The sequence below is a fragment of the Pipistrellus kuhlii genome, unplaced genomic scaffold (assembly GCF_014108245.1).
Source record: "Pipistrellus kuhlii isolate mPipKuh1 unplaced genomic scaffold, mPipKuh1.p scaffold_m20_p_2, whole genome shotgun sequence".
In the NCBI taxonomy this organism is placed as follows: domain Eukaryota; kingdom Metazoa; phylum Chordata; class Mammalia; order Chiroptera; family Vespertilionidae; genus Pipistrellus; species Pipistrellus kuhlii.
The window spans coordinates 178,923,424-178,944,831 of record NW_023425515.1 but is presented as its reverse complement, the minus strand read 5'-3'; the positions used below and the strand labels follow the sequence as shown (position 1 = coordinate 178,944,831).

General features: G+C 49.2%; 1 protein-coding gene across 1 annotated transcript in view; it reads left to right on the top strand.

Moving 5' to 3' along the window:
* The first annotated feature begins 302 nt into the window (after nt 1-302).
* EPB41 (erythrocyte membrane protein band 4.1) overlaps nt 303-21,408 on the top strand; it is a 151,721-nt gene continuing 130,615 nt past the window's right edge. Inside the window, exon 1 of the mRNA XM_036447578.2 lies at nt 303-456. The gene's annotated coding sequence lies outside the window, so the exon portion shown is untranslated. The remainder of the gene's footprint in view (nt 457-21,408) is intronic.

The window sequence follows — 21,408 nt, the reverse complement described above, 5'->3', positions numbered from 1 at the left end:
CCCAACTCCGCTCCTTCCACTCTTTCTGACCCTAGGGACACCACCACGTGGTAAATTGCATCATACTTTTGCCATATGACGTCAGAGACCATGCCAGCCAATCCAGGAGCTCCCTGCTCAACCTTCCCTTAAACTCCTCTGTGAACACGCGGCTGCCTAAGGCCAGGCGTCCGGGTCTGGCCACACCTGCAGCCCCCGCCCCTTCCCGGTTGCAACGCTCCCAGTCCCCGCCCAGTCCTCCCCGCAGCCCCGCCGATTGGCAGTTGCCTGCGCCAATCGGAAGGCTTCCCGGGCCGGGGGCGGGGCCTCGGCCGGAGTTGCCCTGTCAGTGCAGGTGGAGGCCCCCGGCCGGGGAAAGTGGCAGGAACCTCTTAAAGGGAGAGGACAGCGGACGGAGAGAACGCGGTCCGGTTCGGCCCGGCCCGGCCCGGTCCCCGCCCGCCCCGTCCGGCCCAGGTGAGCCCTGACCACCCGTGGGGAGACCCCTGGTCTTCGGGAGGGACGGGGCGAGGGACCGATAGACCGACTCCCCAGGGCCCCGAGCCGTCCGGGTCAGGGTGAGACCAGAGTGTAAGGGTTGGGGGAGTTGGGGTCCAGGCGCCCCGGATTCTAAATTCCGCGCCGGGGATCTGGAGGGTCCGGGGCGTCTCGAAGTTGAGAGTGCGGGGAGGGGCACCGGCGACGGCACCGGCGGACCGGCGGGGAGGGTCCGGAGCTGGACGCTCGCCGCAGCCGGTCCCGGGCCTGCCTTGCGGGGGGTGGGGGGGACCCCGGGTTAGGCTCCCGCGGGCGGGTCTCTGCGGGGTGTGCAGCCCACGGTCCCCCGCCCCCAGCCCGCACCAGCCCCGCCCTGTGCGGCTCCGCACGTTCCTGCCGGGTCCTGCGCAGCGCGGGCTGCAGCCTGCGGGCGGGCGGGCGGCGCGCAGCGGACACCCCCCCCCCCCCCCACCGGGCCGGAGCCCCGCGCCCCGCTCCGGTCCTTACGTAACTGACTTTGAGTTCCGGACCGCGGGACCCGTGCGGTGGGGCGCCGGCTCTGCCCCCCACTCTCCCTTCTAGTCTCGAGCTAGGAGGGCACTTCCCTCTGCCGCTGGTCTCCCTGTCCGTCTCAGAGTCCGGCTGGCTCCTTTCCTCTATCCCCTGGGTGCCTCACCTCTGGGCTCGGTGCAGCCCAGTTTCTTCCTTCCTTGTCCTGCCTTTCTCCTAGGGTGTTCTCCCCCTAACCTATAGCCTCTGGCAGACCCCACCTCTTTGGGTAGAACTGTCCTCACCTACAACAAATTGGAGGCGGGACTTGTCCCGACGGAACCCAGCCCAAGTTTGCCCCAGCGGGGAGGGGAGGACTGTCCTGGGAGGGTGGGGGTGGGGTTGGGGGTGGGGGTTATATTCACTGGAGAGGGAGTGGCTGACGGAAGGCAGCCTCTTCTCTGTTTCTGGAGCTCTTTTCTGCAGCCGGAGGAGGCTTGGGGAGAGCCTGGCTGGGGCTGGGGCTGGGGCTGGGGCTCAGGGCCGCAGGGAGTCCCCGTGAGAACTGCCTGGTGTCAGGTCAGGGTCAGTTCCTCAGCTACGGAAAGCAGGAGGGGAGTAGGGCCAGACCACTGGCACAGGGCCCTGAAGTTTGAGCAAGCTTCCCACCTTCACCCCAGTTTAGGCCTGGGGATGGGGAGATCAACAGGAGGAGACGGAGGACTTTTGCGTGGGGTGGGACACGGGGACAGTGCAGATCGAAGGGACAGATGATCGGGTCTAAGGAGTACCTACGGGATCACCCTCTGCCCTCCAGGCCTTTCTGTGTGTCAGAGAGACTGATACCCCAGATATAGCTCCTGTACCCTGCTGCTGTCCGGAGCATGTAAACAAGGTCTTATAGCAGTCATGAGATGGGAATTATTACTCTGACGAGGAATGGGGGAGGGGAGACTTTGCAGAGTGAGGTGGGAATTTTGGACATTTAGGGGGTCCAGAAGCTGTAGGAAGCAGAGAGGAGGGAGGGTAGGGGATGTCCCCTGCCCTGGAAGCTTTGCGTGCAGTAGAACTGGGTTTGACTCCTGGCCCTGCCACTTCCTTGCTGTGTGATGTTGTTGCATGAGTCATTTCACCTCTCTTAAGTCCCGGATTGCTTTAGTCAATAATCCAGATCTCACAGGCATTAGCAGAATTGAATGAGGTAATGCATGTGCAGTGACCAGGATGGTGGCTGTTCTGAGAGCAGCCAGTGGGAGAGTTTTAACAAGGAGTGGAGTGGGGAAGCCCTGAGGTTTCCTCCGTGTACATAGGAGAGTCAGGCAGGGCTTGCCAGGTTTCAGCTCTGTGGGATGCAGGCGGAGGGCCTGGGTGTGTGGCTGATACTCAGTGAGGCAAGGAGGCCCACGCCCGTCTGCCTTCGGATCTGCCCATCTCTGCACTGCCTAGGCCAAGCTGGCCTCCCTCCTGGAGCCCGCAGGTGAAAATAGAAGCTCCCAGGGTTCCTAGGCTGCCCCACCCCTTAGGCCAGTGGGGGGTGGGGCCCCTGGCAGGACAGGGTCAGCACCCCCTCTGCAGAGTGGATCTTGGCCAGGAGCTTGGCTGCCTGTGCCGGGCAGGGACATCCCAGCATGCCTGGGAAGATGCTGACACTGTACAGACCTTTGGAGGCCTAGAGCTTCGCTGGCTAGGGTCGGGTCCAGCATTGGGACCTGAGCCGCAGGGGGAGACAGAGGCTGATGAAGGGAGATACAAGGAGAAAGCCTGGAAGGGGAGCCTGACAAAGCTGTGGAACCAGAGAGGAACTTCATGGGGTTAAGCCCCTAAGCCTTTCCTGAGCTCCTGCTGTGTGCCACGTTTGGGTTTGCTGGCCACAGAGCTGAACAGGATGCCCGTGAATGGTTCACCACAGAGGTCATGGTGGGCTGAGATTTGCTAGGGGTTTGCAGAGTAGATCTTTATGATAGTCCCCTGAAAAAAGGAGTGGGGGGGGGGTTGGGCATTCAGCATTTCCCAAGGGCCTAAGATTCAGATGTTTATGAAAGGGGTCAGGATTTCACTTCCTTATAGTCTATGGATCAGTCACTCTTCTCCCTGGGTTTCAGTTTCCTTTTCTGTGAAACAAGAAGGGAAAATGAGCCTAGAGTCTCTAAAAGTCTTCCAGCACCCATTGCTATAGTCTCCAAGACCTGGTTAGGGACTTTGCCCACCTTCATGACCCCACTTGAGGGAGAATGGACAGAATGGGGCAAGGACAAGGTCAAGATCAAGTGAGATGGGCCCCCCAGTCCTGTTCTTGTCCTGCATTCTCTAAGCATAATTAGAGCTGCGCTTACTATGCGTGGAACTCTGTGCTAAGCCTTCAGTGTGCACATTAACTCGTGTCAATCATCCTTACAACCTCATGAGGGAATAGGTAGTATTCCTCTTTCACAGGAGTTCCGAGAGGTGAATTGACTTGACCAAAGTCACACAGCTAGGCAGTGGCTGAGCTGGGATTTGAACCTAAGTCTGTCTGACTTCAAAGCCCAGACTCACTATAAGGGAGAGCCCCTACCCCTATAAGTATTAGCCCTTACCTATGCCCATATTGCACCCACATTGTTTTCCCCTTACCTATGGGACCTGCCTGACATCTGCTGGGTGATCTCAGAGCTCTGGGATATTCAGGCTATGCCAGTGCCCACTGGGCCTGGTATGGGGGGGAAAGGAGCAGAGTGGGTCAGGGTCCCACCAGAAGTTTCCCCTGGTGGTCAGCAGCAATTGACTATTGCTCAGGTGTAAGAGCTGGACACTGAGAAAGGCAACCTTGGTTATGTGGCCAACTTTGGACTTCAGTCTCTCCATCTATAAAACTTGAATGTTATTATTTATTTTTAATATGTTTTTATTTATTTCAAAGAAAGAGGGAGGGAGAGGGCGAGAGAAACATCGATGAGCTGACTCCTTCACACCCCCTACTGGGCATCCAGCCTGCAACTGGGGCATGTGTTCTGACCTGGAATCAAACCTGCAATCTCTTGGTGCATGGGATGATGCTCAACCCACTGAGCCACACCGGCCAGGGCTGTGAAACCTGAATGTTAGTAGTTGAGTGCAGACATTTCTTGGCCCATGCGTTTGTAGCTGAAGTCAGCGATGGGGTAAAAGGTTAGAGGCGGGGTTGGTGAAGCAGTGCCTGTGTCTGTGGTGAAGGAAAAAGCGTTTGGGCCAGGAACAGCGTGGATCTTGGGCTGGCTCTTTGACAGCTATTTCAGATGAATGCACTGAGGTTCAAAGCCGTGTCTGGGGCTGTGCAGCTAGTGCTGCAGAGACTGAGAGGGAAAAGGCAAGGGGGGACCTGGAGAACAATATCTCGGCAGATGCCAGTTGGAATCCTGGCTTGACTTACTTACCTTAGGCTCGGAGATAGGAAGCGACGTGGCCAGAGGAGTCCCTTCTCACTGTCCTCATCTGTAAAACGGGAATCGTAATAATGTCACCTTTGTCTACTTCCGGGGTTATTGTGAGGGTCAGAGGAGATGAGGCTTTTGTAAAAGGCGAAAGATTTATGTGATCTGAAGAGAAACCAGAGTATTAGATGAGGCTTTTGTAGAGCCAGGGGAGAGTGTATGTGCCTGGTATTTTCCAGGCCAAAGCTGCAGTTCTGGTTATGTGTTTGTGCGCAGAGACACTTCTAGCAGCCCCTCTGCTGAGATGCTTTACCCTGGTGATGTGTGGAGAACAGCCGTGAGAATGCCACCACCGCTTATTGAATGGGCTCAGGGCTTCGCCTCTCATTGTCTTCTTTAATCCCTACTTTGCCAGGCAGGTGGTGGCCTGACCTCTATTAGGTCCCTTTAAGCCCCAAGCCTACAGTTCCCTGTAATCATAGTAGCTAACACTAATGGAGAGTTTATTGTGTGCCAAGCATTGTGCAAAATGTTTTATATATATTCACTCACCCACCATGGAGGTGGGTACTAATGCTATCCTCTTTTTACAGATGAATCATTGAGGAGGCCCAGGGGTGGGGTTGGGATAATTGAGGCACAGAGAAGTTGAGAAATGGGTCCAGTGTCACAACGCTGGTGAGTGGTAGGGCCAGGATTTGAACCCAAGTTCTCATTTCCTCCTTGAAGCACTCATTACACTTGTAATTCAGTTAATATTACATGACTGCCTCCTTACTGCTCTGTAGGCTCCATGAGGGCAGGGACCATGTCTGTCTACTTCATATTGTATCTCCAATGCCTGGCACATAGTAGGTGCTCAGTTACTATTTGTCCACAGGGATCCTGCTGCCTCCAGTTGGGTTGGGCCCTGGGAGGACTGATGAGCTCAGGGTGGATTATCCGATTATCAGGTTGCTGACTAAGAGGCTATTTGCCCCAGTGGAGTCCCAGAGGTAGAGGGAGGGCAGAGTTTCACCCCTGGCCCGGGCGCAGGCCCAGGCCCAGGCTGAAGAGGGGCCCCAGAGGTTTTTGGTTGGTTGTGCTTGTGTCTCACTGCTGTTCTTTGCTTCCATGTGCCACTATGGTGATGGCTCCTCGGCTTCCCCCTGATTGGCTGCGTGACCCTGATGGCTGCTGCTGGGTGAGTACCTGGTTGGCTGAACAGCTGCCCTGTGGGCTTGATTCTAATGCATGTCCTGTGGCTTTCGAGCCACTAGGAGGTGTAAAGGGAGGCCCAGGAGTAGGGGTAGAAGAACTGAGAGAGAAGATTCTGTGAAGTTAGGATCCTGCCACAACCATCTGACTTCTCTCTGGTGTGATTTTTGGGTCATGTGGTACAACGCAAAGGTCTTTGAGGCTAACTTGGTCTGGAATAAAATCCTTATTCTGCCATTTTGTAACTGGGTGGGTCTTTGCATGTCAGTTTCTCATTTGTAAAATGGGAATATTAACACCTACCAACACAGGTATGTTGGTTCTTTTCTTCATGTAATCCCACGAGGGCAGGGATTTTTGTTCATCTGTTCACTGCTGATGAACAAAAATCCCTAGGATATAGTGGCATGTAGTAGATGCTCAATGAATATTTCTGAATGAACCTATGTATGCATTCAGTGTCACTATTCCCCATCAATGTGCTTTGTATTGGATGAAATGGCTAGTGGATATAAAGTGCCCCGCATCATAGGGGCTTGTGAATGGGCGTTTTCCTTTCTGCTCACTAGACTGTGAGTTCCTGGGGTTGGGGGACTCAACTGAGCTCGGGGTCCTCCGTACTGAATATGGGGCCAAGAACCAAGCCCATCAGTCAGCAGAGAGAGAGGCTAGGTAACTAGGCTAGAACTGGGGAGGGAGTGGTAGAGCCTCTCGGTTTCATCAGAAGAGGGCTGGCTGGGGAGGGCTGGGGTTGCATGTGGGAGGGGGGAGGAGGGATTCTGCCTCCAAGTACTTCCGCTTTCCTAGCTGCGTGACCTTGGACAAGCCTTTCACTTCCCTGAATCTTGGAGACCTCCTCTGTGACATGCATACTTGGAGCCAAGGAGAAGTGCCAGCTCAGGGCCCCATGTGATAACTGTTGGCTTCCTTCTAACCCTGGGCTCATTCTGAGATGGGACCAAGTAAAGGGTCCCTCTTTTGAGCACCTTTCTCTTTTAACTTCCTACCTAGCTGGGACTGGAATCTATGAGTCCGGAGTCTCAGACTTCTCAGGGGCTGGGCTCTGCTCAGTGTGGAAGCAGCCCAGGGGAAGTCTCAGCATGGCCTTTCTTTTGCTGTGTGAATTGATCACTAACCCGCCTTCTCCAGGCCATCATTGCCTCATCTATAAAAGAGGGTTAACAAAGGACACTTTTCTTGAAGAATTATTTAATGAGCAAATGGATGGATTAGGCGTTAACATTGCTGTGACTACTTGGGTCTGACTGAGGAGGCTTCAGGGCAGGCTCCGGAGAATGACATCCTATCTCAGCCTAGGGATCCTGAGAATGTCTAGTCAACATATGCATTGTTGCCATTCATTGGATGTCTCTTATATGCTGGGATGGTTGTTTATGCTATTTTAGATGCATTATTTCAATGAGTCCTTCCAGTGACTCAAGCATTATGGCCCCATTTTATGGATGAGAGAACTGGTGCTGAGTAAATCAAGTGAGTTACCCAGAATCACAATGTTATTTAGGGGTGAATCTGGGGCTCAGACTGAAGTCTGCTCATCCAAAAGCCCAAGTTCTTAGTGTGACACTTTTATCTCCCCTGAGGAGACAGATACTGTGTTTGAGTCATTTCTGTTAGTCTCCAGTGCCCAGCATGGGGCCAGTGGGAACTACTGAGCTGTTTGCTGAATGAATAAATTCACACACACACACACACACACACACACACACACAAACTGAGACCCACACACACACACAATTTTCTCCCGTGCCTGCAGTTCTAAGAATTTTGAAGACAAGCAGGAGAAATCCAGACACCATAGTGGTTTTGAATCAGAAAGACCTGGTTTTGAATCCCATATCTATTCTTTACTTTTGTGAACTTGGACAAGATCTTCAACCTCTCGGCCTTAGTTTCCTTATCTGTAAAATGGGGATAATAATAATAATAAAAAACACACACTCCACCTACCACCTAGATTCTAGAGAGTTCTTATGAAGATTAAATAATGCATTTGAAGCACATGGTGAGTAATCAGTGATAGTAGTTGTTGTTATTATAGTTGTAATTATGAATATTATTTGGGGATTACAAAGATATCCCTCTTGGGACAGTGGAGACCGGATCTGGGAGGGGTCTGCTGGCGACAGGCAGGTGGCAACCTAGCCTGACAGGTTCTAAAAGGCATCTGTGAGGTGAAGGGAGGGAGGAGCCTCTTGGAAGGTCATCTAGTCAGGCACCTGGTCATCTGCTCTCTCTACATCACCCGCTTTCACTACCACCCACTCTCTGACAGAGCATAGCACACATGCGTGAGTCTGTGTGTTTTTTTTTGCCCTCTACTTCCCCAGGACTTCAGAGTCTAGTTTGGGGGATAAAGATACAGGAATCACCAGCTCCACCTCTGACCGGTGGACTGAAGTGTGAATATATCTTCACAGGCAAAGGCCGGGAGAAGGGGCATTCCTAGTGGAAGGAACTGCTTTGCCATGCTGCAGAGCCACGACCTGCACTTAGGGGACTGGGATTGGAAAGATGCTCAGGAGAGTTGGGAACTTGACCCAGAGGCAATGGGAAGGCCATCGGATAGTAAGCAGGGGAAGACTTGCATTTTGGGAAGATCACTGGTATAGAGGACAAATGGGAGGGGAGGGGCAGAGGCAAGACTCCAGGTGAGAGATGCTGAGATATGGGGCAAGGATTGAGTCATGGGATGGGGAGCAGCAGGGTGGATGTGAGCCCTGCTTAGGAGGCAGAGCCTGGAGGATGTGGCTAGTGGAGTGCGGGCGGCAGGCAGGAGAGGAAAGCGGTGAGAGTGAGATCTTGGAGAGATCTGAGTGACATACCTGGGAGAAGGAACCAGAGCCAACCAGCTTGGGGTGAAAAAGCGACTTGCCTACTCCTTTCCACCTTCTGCCTCAGTTTCCCCAGGTAGCGTCTGTGTCTGGGCTGGACACTGGCAAGGCCTCTGGCCACCAGGGCTCATATCCCCCATTCCTGCCTTGGGGGTTCCTGGTGGTGACCCTGGCAGCAAGGACAGCTCTCTGAGGTGGGGGTCAGGCAGGGTCTGTGCGGAATAGAGAAGCCTGTGGTTGTAGTGCTACAGTGCCACTGAATGTCTGTGAGAGCGGAGATAAGGAAACCTGTCTTGCCTGCCTCAAAGATTCAGTGATAAAATGCAATTAGAGACAACAATCATTTTTTAAAAATATATATTTTATTGGTTTTCTAAGGAGAGAGATAGAGAGTTAGAAACATCGATGAGAGAGACATCGATCAGCTGCCTCCTGCACAGCCCCCACTGGGGATGTGCCCACAACCAAGGTACATGCCCTTGACTGGAATCAAACCTTTGACCCTTCAGTCCGCAGGTCAACACTCTATCCACTGAGCCAAACCGGTTAGGGTGAGACAACAATCATTAATTGGACCTTTACTGTGTACTATGTTATAGGGGCACAGAGATGACTCAGATAGGATTCCTACTTCTTGGGAAGCATGAAGCGCTTCTGAGCAAGCCCAGCTGAGCAGGTCGTTAACTTTTCCAGGCATCGGGGGTGGGGGTGGGGGTGGGATATGTAAACTGAGATTTGAAGGTTGAGGACGGGCTCTCTAGATGGGTAGTAGAAGGAAAACATTTCTGGGCAAAGGGAACATATGTGAAGGTGTGAGCTCACAGACTGTGCTCAGGGCACGTGCTGTAGTTTGGTATGGCCTGGGCATAAAGGGAGAGAGAGAGATGGTGGTGGGAGACGAGGCTGGACAGGGAAGCAGGGCCCAGACCATGGAGGGCTGAGAAGATGGTCACTTTGCAGACGATCCCTGGCTACCCTCTCCTCACTGCACCCTCATAGCTGCCTGTTCTCTGTTCTCACTGAGACTGCCAGGGCCCTTTCCTCGCCCGCCTCCCCTCCTATTCCCTTCTCATCCCTACCCTTGTCAAACCCAGTGGCTCCTCGGAGGAGCCAACAACCCGGGTTCCCTACCGGCCTGCCACTTACGTAGCGTGGCCTGCAGTCCCTTGTCCCCTTTGAACCTCAGTTTCCACCTCAGTGAAATGGGACAGCAGGCCTTCCTCCCAGGGAAGGGCGGAGGCTCCGATGAGGTAATCCCCACAAATGGCCTTGCCCATGTAATGGACACCCCGTAGAAAGGCTGATATCATGATTTGGACTGCTCTGTCCCCTGGTCCCACCCACTGCTTCCCCTGCCTCTCCTGGCAGCCTGATCTGGCCAACAAAGGAAGGAAAGGATTAAGAAACAAGCCCAGATCTCCAGAGGGGGCCTGGCCCGCTGCCAGCCTGCCCCTCCTGCCCCTTGCTCCCCTTGGCTGCAGGCCCAAGGACACTCGGTCTTGAGGCCTGGGCTTCTTCCAAGGCACCACCACCCTAGGAGCTTCTCTCTGGCTAGAGGCCAACGCCAGCAGCAGCCTTGATCAAGAGACAAATACTTTGGGGGGAGGGAGGGAAATACCTTTATTTTTACTCCCTGGAAGCTGGCAATCAGCCCCTTTCTTTGGGTGAGGAGGAGGAGAGCAGGAGTGATGTCCTCTCTCTGCGGGAGGCCCCACAGTCAGGGCAGAATTGGATCCGGAACCTCCCGGATTCTAGAGCACGTTCCTCTGGTGCAGATACGGAACCTCCCGTGAGAGCAGGCGGCTAATGGCACAAGCTCATGCAACAGACTCCTAGGCCTCTGGACCCTTTTCTGCTATGAACGGGTATGAAGTGATGACTGACCTCAGCTGTCACTGTATTTCTCTGAGCCCCAGTTTTCTGTGCTGTCGAAGGGGCTGATTTTACTGGGAGGATTAGCAACGATGTAGCTAAACCACGCAGCCCAGTGCTTAGCACTCGGCGTCCTCAAAGGTAGGTAGCTAGTGTTACTGGCAGCCTTTAAGAGCCTTCGCTGTTCTCCCTCTCTCCAGCCTAGGGACTTGGAGTTTTGATACAGTTTCTTGTTAAACAAAGGACACCCAATAAGCCCGTTTTAAAGCCAGAGGCTCAGCATCTGCCCCCTCCAGCACCACTTTCCCCTCTCCTGGTTGGCTGGAATACGCTGGCCTCACCCTGAGCCTGATTTTGGCCGGTGCCCCCAGATGACCTCACCCCTCCTGGGTCCAAGCCTGCACTGTCTGTCTTCCAGAAGCTAGAGGAGGCCAGTTTCCCTCGCACACCTTTCTCTGATCGAACACTACTGTAGTCACTTTGGAAAAGCAGATTCAGGAGGGTCCTGCGTCACCCGCACCGGGCTGGGGAAACAGAGGCACAGTGTGAGTTCCTGAAACTATCCTTAGGGAGCTGGCACAGTGTGAACTCTCGCAGAGGCCATGAAATGGGCCTAAAAGAGAAAACCTGGTAGAGTGGAAGGAACACCAGACGGGAGGTTCGAGGGCTTCATCTCTCCCCCAGCTTTTCCCGCCCTCTCCGAGCCTCTGTTTTTGGTTTATAAAAGGAAGGGGAGGGGTTGATGTCAGAGGTTTCTACTAATATCACAGGATTAAAAGAAGGGATTTGGAGCTGACAGACCTCGATTTAAATCCAAGTCTCACCACTCGCCAGCTGGGGGACCTCTCGTAAGCTTTTTTGCTTCAGTGAGCTTCAGTTTTTTTCACTTATAAAACGAGAAAAATATTAGCACCTTTACATACGATTACTTAAGGACTAACTTAGATAGTTTGGGGAAAGTTCTTAGCTTAGAGTTGGCACATTGGAATTATTATTGTTATTCATAATTGAGTAAAGGCAAGAACAAGAAATCCGTCAAAGCCAGTCAGAAAATAGTTCTTTGAACATCAATCTCAGAGGAAAGGAGGGTGAGGGGAAGGGAAGAGATTAACCAAAGGTCTTACATGCATATAGAGGCCTGATGCATGAAATTCGTGCAAGAGTAGGCCTTCCTTCCCGCGGCTGCTGGCGCAGGCTTCCCTCTGGCACCCAGGACCTGGGCTTCCCTCGCAGACCAATTGCATCGCACCCACCTTGGCTGGCCTGGTGTCAGTGGGTGTCATAGCATGGTCCCAGATGGTTGTCGGGAAGGTCATCTGGTTGGTCGTTGCACTGTTTGGCTGTCCAGTCTAATTAGCATATTATGCATTTTTATTCTAGATATGCATTCCCTATGGACTCAAACAATAAGATAGTGAGGGGGTGGGGCAGGAACCCAATAGAGGGAGGTAATGGGGGTGGGGAGTAGGGAACGAAGAGGGGACATCTGTAATATTCTCAACAATAAAGATATATAAGAAAAAGAAAAAGAAAAAGAAAAGAATTCGTCGAAAGGGTAGGACTAGAATGTACAGGATTCATTCATTCGTTAATCATTCATTCACTCAACAAGTAATTTGGATTTGGATAGATAGGACGCAGAGAAGAGGAGCCCTGAGCTGGAGAAAGCTAGAGTCAAATAGACCTGCCTATAGCTGCTTGATGTGAATCAATCACTTCTCTTCTATGGGCTTCACTCCCTCCTCTGCAAAATGGTGAGAATAGTGAGCTTAATCCTTACCTCCAGGATTGTCCTAAGGCTTCAACGAGTTCAGAGTCACAGTGGGTGCTGGGTCTGTCTGATTTCTTTCCTCTTCCAGTTCTGTTAACGACTAGAGGTAGATTTCAGGCAAGTCCTTGAATATTCCAGGCACACTTCTGCCTCAGGACCTTTGTGCTGGCTGGTCCTTTGGCATGGAACACTCTGCTCCCCAATGCTTTCGTGGCTGTTCTCTCATCTCCTTAATTTTTCTGTTTATGTCTCCTTCTCAGTAAAGCCTTTTCTGATTATCCTAATTAATATTGTAACACACTCTAATGTCACAACACCAACACTCCTTTTGCTCCATCCTGGCTTATTTCCCCCCATAGCACTAATCACTCTTTGACATACTGTATTTTATTGAATATTTGTTTATTGTTTGCCTCCCCTGACTGGAATGTAAGCTCAGTGATGACAGTGATTTTTGTCTGTCTTGTTCAGCATTCCAGTCCCTATACTTAGAACAATGTGTGGTTCATGGTAAGTGCTCAGTAAACATTTGTGGAGTGAATTAATGAATTCATAAAGCGCTTTCTCTCTGGGTCTAGCACTGTGCTGAGCGCGTAGTAGATTCTTAGTAAATAATTATATGAGGAGCCATCATCCTCTCCATTTGTCAGATAATATGTTGGGCTGGATCAACCCTGAACCCTTTCTTCTGACATTTTCTGCCAGGGCATCAGTTTCAGATAGAGTGCCCAAATCTTTTGTTCCTGAGCCTGAGCTATGCAGAATTTCTAGTTCAGGCTGTTTGGCTGTTGGGCCCACAATGGTTATTATGTCATTATTGGTAATTAGCACTTAGGCTCAGAGGATGAGCTTTTGTTTTTTCAGCCGAAATCACAGTAGAGAGTTGTGCCAGCCACTGGGGCCGAGGCCTGGAGCAGCTTCCTGTGTGACTCCCCACTTCCCAGCTTTGGGTCCATAGCGTAGGGAGACCCAGGGGCACCTGGGTAAGCAGGTGCCTTCCCCAGGCCATATTCTGCAAAGTTGACTTAATGGAGAATTGAGTCAAGCCAAGTTGACTCTCCATGCCTGGCCAATATCTATAGGGGCTCCTACATAAAGGGGGCTCCCTGTGCCCCTGCGGGTGCCAGGTTTAGGGTTCCCCAGTGTCCATCTGTCAGGGGTATTTTCTGATGCTCAGGATTCAGGTAGAACGGGTGGAGGAAATAACTCTAGGCTTAAGACTTGGGAGCCTGGTTCAAGTCTCTGCTTTGTTGCTGTGTTGCTGGGAACCTTAGGCACCGACATCATTACCTCTTCCGGGGCCCCAGCTTTTTCATCTGTCAAGTAGAGATAAAGACACCTCCTTAACTTCATGGTGAAAGAGAGGCAGGATGGTGTAGTGGGCAAAGCAGTCAGACACACATGGCTTCCCAACTGTGCCCCTTTCTAGATGTGTGACATTGGGCGAATTGCTTCACTTCTCTGACCTCAGTTGCCAAAGCTATAAATGGGGTTAAAATAGTACCCACTCCATAAAGTTGTGAGAGCTAAATAAGAGAATGCAGGCCAGATACCTAGGCACATAGCAAGTGCTCTATACATCTTTGCTGGTAGTTCTATAGCGGCCATTATGGAAATGCAGGTCATCTGTCAATAGTAAGAAGAATACTAGCAGTAAAGCCAGGCAGATGTGGTTTCAGTCCCAACTCTGACACTAAGTGGGTGATCTTGGATAACGTTTCTCTTCTCTCAGACTCTACTTCCTCAACTGTAAAATGGGAATTATAATCATAGCTTCCTCCAGGGGCTGTTGGGAATGTTCAGTGACAGATTGTATATACGGAGCTAGTAGATACAGGGATTGGCAGATGTCATCCCCATTTTATAGACAAGGAAGAGAGGAAAGTGACTTAACTGAACTCCCATAGTATCTCAGGGGTGAAGCTTTGATCTGAACCCATGTTGACCTGCCTCAAAAGCCCATGTTCTTTTTACTTCTTCCTGCCATCACCCACTTAGGGGCTGATGATGGTGATTCTTATGGCTGCTGGTCTCACCACATTCATTCTGTGATCCCCAGTCCCTATACAAAGGAGATGCTTAATGAGTGTTTGTTGGATGAAGAAGGGGTACTAGTATGTCCTCACTTCCAGATAAGCTTTTGCCCTGGGGTTGAAGAATTTTTTTTTTTTTTTTTTTTTTGCTTGGTTGAAAGCAGAATACGAATAAAAATAAAAAATAAAAATCATATGCAGTGCAGGTGTGAGCTTTGTAATCTGTAGAACCTTTTGCAGCCCTCCCATAATTTGATCCTTCTTGCTATCCTGTGTCACATCCTGGGTAGGCACTGCCGCCTCCCTTTGACCGGTGAGGCTATGGGAGCCCAGAAAGGGTGTTGTGGGCTGACTGTGTAAGTCCCCCAACCCCAATTCCATATGTTGGAACCTCAAACCCCAAATGTGTTGGTCTTTGGAGATGGGGCTTTGGGGAGGTAATTAGGGTTAGATGAGGACAGGAGGGAGGAGCCCTCATGATGGGATTAGTGCCCTTATAAGAAAAGACACCAGAGAGCTCACTCTCGCTGCCACATAAGGACACAGAGAGAAGGCAGCCACCTGTAAGCCAGCAAAAGAGCCTTCACCAGAACCTGACCAGGTTGCCATTCTGATCTCGGACCTCCAGCCTTCAGGACTCTGAGAAAGTACATGTGTTGCCTAAGCCACCCATTCTATGATATGGCCGCCCAATCTGACTAAGGCAGAAGGTAAGTCACACAGGGAATGTTTGGCAGAGCTAAGGCTGGCAGTTATTTGTATTCATTTGTCTCTTTCTTCCTCAATGAAACCCTCCCAGCCTCTGGAAGGCTTAGAAATTGAGACAATCGAGGTTACTAGTTCGATTCCCAGTCAGGCACATGCCCAGGTTGTGGGCTCTAGCCCTAGTTCGGGGAGTGCAAGAGGCAGCCAATCTGTGTGTTTCTTTCTTTCTTTCTTTCTTTCTTTCTTTCTTTCTTTCTTTCTTTCTTTCTTTCTTTCTTTCTTTCTTTTTTAAAAAAAATATATTTTATTGATTTTGTACATTGAGAAAGGGAGAGAAATAGAGAGTTAGAAACATTGATGAGAGAGAGTCATCGATCAGCTGCCTCCTGCACACCCCCTACTGGGGATATGCCTGTAACCAAGGTATATGCCCTTAACCGGAATTGAACCCGGGACCCTTCAGTCCCCAAGCTGACGCTCTATCCATTGAGCCAAACTGGTTTCGGCCTGTGTGTTTCTTGCTCAGAGATGTTCCTATCTCTCTGTTCTTCTCCTCCCCCCCCCCCAAAAAAAAATCAGTAAAAGCATTTATTATTATTATTTTTTTTAAAGAAATTGAGATAAGCTAGATAGGCAGCTCAGGGACTGTCCTGCCTTAGCAGCTTTGGAGCATCTTTGGTCAAACCTGGGCCATTTCTGGATGCCGATCCCCCCTTCTTCCCTATAGCTCCTCCTCTGACCTCTCCCATCGTGAGGGGAGGGCCAGGCTGACGTAACCAGTTTTAGAAGGGGCCCAACTAGCTGATGGCACTGAGCCTATTCCTGTGTTTCTTGGGAAATTCTCTAGCTAGTGGGTTCCCTGCCTCAGAGAGAGAATTAGTGGGTTAAGCTTGAGAGAGCTGGAGGCCTTGCTGGATCAGGGTCATTAGGCTCACTCCAGCTGGTGAGAGGAGGGGATTGCGGGGACATGGGGAGAGGGGGCAGGGGAGGCCAGATCCTTGGATCCCTCCTTGAATGTCTGTAATGAGAAGGAGTCACAAGAGTCTTCCCCTTGGGACAGATGTGTGTGTGTGTTTTTTTATGAGAGAGAGAGAGAGAGAGAGAGAGAGAGAGAGAGAGAGAGAGAGAGAGAGAGAGAGAAAGAGAGAGAGAGACACCAATTTGTTATTCCACTTATTAATGCATTCATTGGTTGATTGTTATGTGAGTCCTGACCAGGATTGAAACTGCAATCTTAGTGTATCAGGATGATTCTCTAACCAACTGAGCTACCCAGCCAGGGCCAGGACAGATGTTGATGTTGCATATCATTTCCAGACTACTTTCCTGAGAGTGATATGAAAGCAGTATTGGGGGGTGAGGGCATGAGTGGGGGAGATTGGGGGTAATGGGGGAATAAGAACATATATGTAACACCTTAATCAATAAAGAAATTAAAAAAAAAAGAAAGCAGTACAGAGCAGAGGACAGTGGGATCGCACAGACCTAGTTTAGGCTGTGTGATGTTAGGCAAATCACCAACCATTTCCAGGCTGTAGTTTCTGTAACTGTAATGGAAGCTAATAATACCTTGCAGAGTTACTCTAAGGCTGAATGCAGCCATGCATATAAAGTACTTTGGATGTGCCAGGCTCATAGTAAACACCTCATAAATGTAGTTGTTACTATTTTTAATAATACATTCTCTTTAAAGTCCCTTCCAGCTTAGGCATTCCTAGGTTTTATGGCTGTAGAATTTAGCCTGGCCTCCAGCTTCGGGAAGGAAATGTAGCTGAAACTTAGAGGAAGGCAGTGAACAGAACCTTGTAGTAGAGGTTGGGAGGCTTAGGTTCAAGTTTAGGCTCTGCCACTCCTATCTTGTGTGACCTTGGGTAAGTCGCTTCCAGTTTCTGGACCCATTTTCCCAAACTGTTTAAAAGTTAGCAACTTGGCTTGAATATCCCTAAGGTCCTATCCAGTCCTAACCTTTTGTGAATCTAGAGGCCTAAAGGAATACCTTAGAATAGGGGTGTCGAACTCAATCAGAGAAGGGGCCAAAATCTAAAATCCAGCCTAAATCGTGGGCCGAGTGGTATACTGAACAGTCATAAACTGTCATTGTGATGGAAACGCAGCGGAGTGCAGTGATGACAGCGCCGTGCGGGCCATATTGCAAGGCCTGGCAGGACGGATTTGGCCCGCGGGCCTTGTGTTTGACACATGTGCCTTAGAACTTACTCACCAGGCCCACTTTTCTACAGTTTCAACTTCCTTTCCTTCTGCTTCTTGCATCTTGGAGTGTCTGCACAGCAGAAAGGACATGGCTTGTCAACCCTGATATATTTCTTTTACTTACATGTAGACTTTTACTGTGCACAGAGAACTCTTTAAGACAGAGTTTAATATAATTTTGTAAGCAAAATGCATTGTGTCAAAGAGGTCAAAACATGCTCTGTGTTTTCAAATAGACTTCCATTTTTCTGATTTCTTTTGCTTTTATCTCAATCGGAACAGGCAGCCTTGTATGCTGTAACTAAAAAACATGCTGCAGTCAATACATACTAGAAGGAGACTCACTGGTGTGATTTAGATAAAAGGGTGTTTATCAGGTAGCACAAAAGAGCAAAGAATGGGAAATAATAAACATTTAATAAACCTTAATGTCCAACAGTTAGGTTTAACTCACTTATGGTATATTCACTTATTATTATAAAAATATAACAAGGCACTGTTAAAAATGGTGATGCAAATGTCATAATATTGTTAGGTGGAAAAAGTTGGTTCCAAAACAATATGATCTAAATTTTTAGCCCTAGCTGGATTGACTCGTGGATACAGCATCTGTCTGTGGACTAAGGGGTCCCAGGTTTGATTCCGGTCAAGGGCACATGCCTGATTTGTGGGCTCGATCCCCAGTTGGGGGGTGTGCAGGATGCAGCCGATTAATGATTCTCTCTCATCACGGATGTTTCTATCTTTCTCTCTTTTCTTCCTCTCTGAAATCAATAAAAATGTATTAAAAAAATAAATTTAAAAGCATTAGGTTGAATCATATGCAATTTGCTGATATTTGACCATTTTTAAACTATAAAATTAGCAATTTTGTATGACAATTTAATACATATAAAAAGAAAAAAGTGTGCCTTTAAGAAATGGTACTTGAAAGGAAGTCTCCCATCAAAATATTGATGTTGGCTATTTCTGATGATGGCTTTATGGTGACTGTAATTTTTCTTTTGACTATATAAGTACATATAGTTAAATATATTTATATATCTATATATCTATATCTATATTTATATACCTTTGTTAATCCTCATTGATTTTTTTTTTTTTTTTTTTGAGACAGTGGAAGGGAGGGAAGCAGGGATAAAAAGAGAGAGAGAGAAGACACATCAATTGGTTGTCTCCTGAATATGCCCTGACTGGGATTGGGGATCAAACTTGTAATCCAAGTACATGCCTTTGATTGGGAACTAAGCCCATGACCCTTTGGTGTATGGGCCGACACTGTAACTACTGAACAATGCTAGCCAGGGCGGTGCTCTCTCTCTCCCTCTTTCTCTCTCTCTCTCTCTCTCTCTCTCTCTCTCTCTCTATATATATATATATATATATATATATATATGTATTTTTTTTTATGAACAATTCAAGTCCTGCTACTAAAAACAATCCCCCTAGAGAGGCATACCACTGTATGAACAGTAATTTTCCCACCCTGTTATGGCTTGCTTGGTTTATCATTTGTGTTTAATAGGTGTAAAATGACTACAGTTTTATGACCATGGGCAGGATGGAAAGCTCCACTCTTCATGTAATTTTGGTGCCAGGATTGGTTTTTATTCAGTAGTGGTTGTTCAGAACACTTTACTGTGGGCCCAGCTTTTCAGAGCCCTCTTCATCTCTTGTTACCCTCCCCACCCCAACAGACAAAGGTTTTCCATGAGCCCTATCATTGGGGTGTCAGGCCAGCTGCGTCCCTAATATGCTCATGTCCCAGATTTGGTAATGGCTCAGATTCCAACCGTGCCCCCCCTCTACACCCACTTTCTTTCAATCTCATCTCTTCCAGGTCACCGGAGGCCCCATCTACCCTCTCTGTCTTTCCTCACTGCTCACCACCTAATTTCACCCTCTGATTTCACCCTCTTTCATGCAGCTGGTGCTTGCTTCTGCTGGAGCTCAGTTTGCAATGGGGAAGGGTTAGGACCCTTTCATGCCTATCTTTTTTTTGTTGTTGCTTAGTGGCCTTGACCGCTCCTGGGGCTGACAGGCAGCCAGCAGGGCCTGTATTCCCTAGGAGGGAACAGGAGGGGTGGTGGGGGAGCAGTGGCGGGCTCAGCTGGCAGGCGGGAGAGAGATGGCCCTAGAGACCCTATCCTGGGGCTTGGAGCACGGCACCGCCACTACCCAGATGTGTGCATGGAGCAGGCAGGGTGGGGCTCTGAGGTTCTGCTTCGGTGATTAGCTTCAGAAATGATGCTTGAGACCTTTATCCTTGGTACCCAATGGCGGCCTCTGCAGGGTGAGCTGGGGCTCAATGTGTGGTTTGCAGAGGCCTCTTTTGAGAGGACAGATGGGCACATGAGGAAGGGTAGTTTCTCTACCTTCGGATTGGGCAGTAGCTACCCACAACCCCTAATTATGTGTTGGGCCCAGCTATCCTCAGGGACTGGGTATTTAACCTCGCTGGTGATGGTGTGCACCTAGTTAATAACAAAAATCCCCCTTGTGTGGATGGTCCTTTATAATTTACAGAGCTCTTGCATCTTCAGGCTAAAAACTGGGACTAGAATTTAAGTCTTTCAGATTCTATAAAGCCTGTGCTAACAGTTCTTGGATGTGGATTTTAAGAGTGATTTACACCTGCCTGTTTAGTCATTTTCTGCTAGCCTGTGACCTCCGACTTTTTTCAGGGTGATGTTTATTAAATATTGTACACTCGGCATCAAAACAAGCCTCTTTAATATGCTTGTCATTACCTAGCACTTCACAACACAGAGAATATTGGTCTTTATGAATCTGAATTTGGTGGCAGCGGTGAGCTGTCTTGTGGATTTATCCTTCATGCTAGCAGATTTCCAGGTCTATTGTAGGAAGCCTCTGAGGCACAAAGGTGGTAGAGCCCGAGCTCCCCCGTCAGAAGCATGGCTGAACAGGGGACCAGAGTATTCAAGAACAGGTACACTTCATACCTACCCTGTTTCCCCGAAAATAAGACAGTGTCTTATATTATTTTTTGCTCCCAAAGATGCACCAGGTCTTATTTTCAGGGGATGTCTTATTTTTCCATGAAGAAGAATACGGTACACATTTATTGTTAAATGAAAATAAAGGAAATTTATTACCTGTATACGGTACGGTAGTACGGTAGTTGTCAACACAAACCAGACAGACTGTGAATCCTACAGTATCAAGAATTTACTCATTTATTCAATGACAATCATGTCACCATCTTCTGGAACATCATCATAATAATCTAATTCCTGAATTTCCTGGTGAATTTCTTGTGACTCCATTTCTTTCAGAATTAGTGGACCAAATCTCTCATGTTTAGCCTAGGGGGGCCTTATTTTCGGGGGATGCCTTATATTTCACTCAGAAGAAAACCTGTGAGTAGGTCTTATTTTCGGAGGATGTCTTATTTTCAGGGAAACACGGTAGTACACAGAATGACCTTGGCCATGTCATCTGACCTTATAACCCTCAGCTTCCTTATATATAAAACTAAAGGCCCAGTGAATAAAAACTGTGCCCTGGAGTGGGGAGGGGGTCCCTCAGCCTGGTCTGCATCCTCTCGCAGTCGGACTTCCCTCTCGCAGTCTGGGGCTCTCATAGTCCAGGACCCCTAGCTTTTTACCACCCACCTGCAGTGGAGGCAGAAGAGGCTCCTGCCACTGCTGCTGCACTCGCCAGCGGTGAGCCCAGCTTCTGACTGAGCAGCCTCCCCCTGTGGGAGTGCACTGACCACCAGAAGGAAGCTGCTGTGTTGAGCGTCTGCCCCCTGGTGGTCAGTGTGCATCATAGCGACCAGTAATTCCCCCGTTTGGTCGATTTGCATATTAGGGTTTTATTATATAGGATGACTTGCTCATTAAATGAAAAAGAGGGATAAAGTCCCTGTCCTCCTGGGGCTTGTAGTCTAGTGGGTCCATACTGCAGCAGTTTGTTGAGAAGGACAGCAAACAAATAATACATAATATAGTCAAGTCAGGTAAAAGTAAATGCTATGAAGTAAAATGAAAGCAGGACAAGGGGGTGTGAGTGGAGGCAGCTTCAGATAGGGTAGTCTGGTGACTACCTGGTGGTCCTCTAGGATTTCTCAGGATGTTTCAAACAGATAATTCCTATAGTGTGCTCAGTTCAGTGCTGACAATTGAGTGCTTAACAAAGATATTATTATTATGTCAGCCAGCTCCACATCTCCCAGGCCATATTTTAGTCTCCAAATAGCAGTAATAATTCTGTAGCTCTTACTATGAGCTAGGCACTGTTCTAAGAACTCTACATATTTTAACTCATTTAATTCCTACAGTACCTCTTATGAAGTAGAAATTATTATCCCATTTTGTGGAGTCTGAAACTGGCATAGAGGAGGCCAAACCATTAAGGAGGGCTGGAGTTTGAGAACTGAACCTACGTAG